The sequence below is a fragment of the Syngnathus scovelli genome, chromosome 4 (genome assembly GCF_024217435.2).
Source record: "Syngnathus scovelli strain Florida chromosome 4, RoL_Ssco_1.2, whole genome shotgun sequence".
NCBI classification, from domain to species: Eukaryota; Metazoa; Chordata; class Actinopteri; order Syngnathiformes; family Syngnathidae; genus Syngnathus; species Syngnathus scovelli.
This window is the reverse complement of record NC_090850.1, coordinates 147,501-150,000: the sequence shown is the minus strand read 5'-3', so window position 1 is coordinate 150,000 and position 2,500 is coordinate 147,501.

Genomic DNA, 2,500 nt, shown 5'->3' with positions numbered 1-2,500 from the left:
TGCGCACGAGCCAAGTGGCCGAAAATAGCCCCCGCCGAGCGGATCGGCTGTTTATAAGCACCGCGGAGGTGGTCGCGGCGCCTCATTCGACTTCCAGCGGCCGGCGAGCTCGCGCACCCGCCCGGCACATCCGGAAGGCCGTGCGCACGAGCCAAGTGGCCGAAAATAGCCCCCGCCGAGCGGATCGGCTGTTTATAAGCACCGCGGAGGTGGTCGCGGCGCCTCATTCGACTTCCAGCGGCCGGCGAGCCCGCGCACCCGCCCGGCACATCCGGGAGGCCGTGCGCACGAGCCAAGTGGCCGAAAATAGCCCCCGCCGAGCGGATCGGCTGTTTATAAGCACCGCGGAGGTGGTCGCGGCGCCTCATTCGACTTCCAGCGGCCGGCGAGCTCGCGCACCCGCCCGGCACATCCGGGAGGCCGTGCGCACGAGCCAAGTGGCCGAAAATACCCCCCGCCGAGCAGATCGGCTGTTTATAAGCACCGCGGAGGTGGTCGCGGCGCCTCATTCGATTTCCAGCGGCCGGCGAGCTCGCGCACCCGCCCGGCACATCCGGGAGGCCGTGCGCACGAGCCAAGTGGACGAAAATAGCCCCCGCCGAGCGGATCGGCTGTTTATAAGCACCGCGGAGGTGGTCGCGGCGCCTCATTCGACTTCCAGCGGCCGGCGAGCCCGCGCACCCGCCCGGCACATCCGGGAGGCCGTGCGCACGAGCCAAGTGGCTGAAAATAGCCCCCGCCGAGCGGATCGGCTGTTTATAAGCACCGCGGAGGTGGTCGCGGCGCCTCATTCGACTTCCAGCGGGCGGCGAGCTCGCGCACCCGCCCGGCACATCCGGGAGGCCGTGCGCACGAGCCAAGTGGCCGAAAATAGCCCCCGCCGAGCGGATCGGCTGTTTATAAGCACCGCGGAGGTGGTCGCGGCGCCTCATTCGACTTCCAGCGGCCGGCGAGCCCGCGCACCCGCCCGGCACATCCGGGAGGCCGTGCGCACGAGCCAAGTGGCCGAAAATAGCCCCCGCCGAGCGTATCGGGTGTTTATAAGCACCGCGGAGGTGGCCGCGGCGCCTCATTCGACTTCCAGCGGCCGGCGAGCTCGTGCACCCGCCCGGCACATCCGGGAGGCCGTGCGCACGAGCCAAGTGGCCGAAAATAGCCCCCGCCGAGCGGATCGGCTGTTTATAAGCACCGCGGAGTTGGTCGCGGCGCCTCATTCGACTTCCAGCGGCCGGCGAGCTCGCGCACCCGCCCGGCACATCCGGGAGGCCGTGCGCACGAGCCAAGTGGCCGAAAATAGCCCCCGCCGAGCGGATCGGCTGTTTATAAGCACCGCGGAGGTGGTCGCGGCGCCTCATTCGACTTCCGGCGGGCGGCGAGCTCGCGCACCCGCCCGGCACATCCGGGAGGCCGTGCGCACGAGCCAAGTGGCCGAAAATAGCCCCCGCCGAGCGGATCGGCTGTTTATAAGCACCGCGGAGGTGGTCGCGGCGCCTCATTCGACTTCAAGCGGCCGGCGAGCTCGCGCACCCGCCCGGCACATCCGGGAGGCCGTGCGCACGAGCCAAGTGGCCGAAAATAGCCCCCGCCGAGCGGATCGGCTGTTTATAAGCACCGCGGAGGTGGTCGCGGCGCCTCATTCGACTTCCAGCGGCCGGCGAGCTCGCGCACCCGCCCGGCACATCCGGGAGGCCGTGCGCACGAGCCAAGTGGCCGAAAATAGCCCCCGCCGAGCGGATCGGCTGTTTATAAGCACCGCGGAGGTGGTCGCGGCGCCTCATTCGACTTCCAGCGGCCGGCGAGATCGCGCACCCGCCCGGCACATCCGGGAGGCCGTGCGCACGAGCCAAGTGGCCGAAAATAGCCCCCGCCGAGCGGATCGGCTGTTTATAAGCACCGCGGAGGTGGTCGCGGCGCCTCATTCGACTTCCAGCGGCCGGCGAGCTCGCGCACCCGCCCGGCACATCCGGGAGGCCGTGCGCACGAGCCAAGTGGCCGAAAATAGCCCCCGCCGAGCGGATCGGCTGTTTATAAGCACCGCGGAGGTGGTCGCGGCGCCTCATTCGACTTCCAGCGGCCGGCGAGCTCGCGCACCCGCCCGGCACATCCGGGAGGCCGTGCGCACGAGCCAAGTGGCCGAAAATAGCCCCCGCCGAGCGGATCGGCTGTTTATAAGCACCGCGGAGGTGGTCGCGGCGCCTCATTCGACTTCCAGCGGCCGGCGAGCCCGCGCACCCGCCCGGCACATCCGGGAGGCCGTGCGCACGAGCCAAGTGGCCGAAAATAGCCCCCGCCGAGCGGATCGGCTGTTTATAAGCACCGCGGAGGTGGTCGCGGCGCCTCATTCGACTTCCAGCGGCCGGCGAGCTTGCGCACCCGCCCGGCACATCCGGGAGGCCGTGCGCACGAGCCAAGTGGCCGAAAATAGCCCCCGCCGAGCGGATCGGCTGTTTATAAGCACCGCGGAGGTGGTCGCGGCGCCTCATTCGACTTCCAGCGGCCG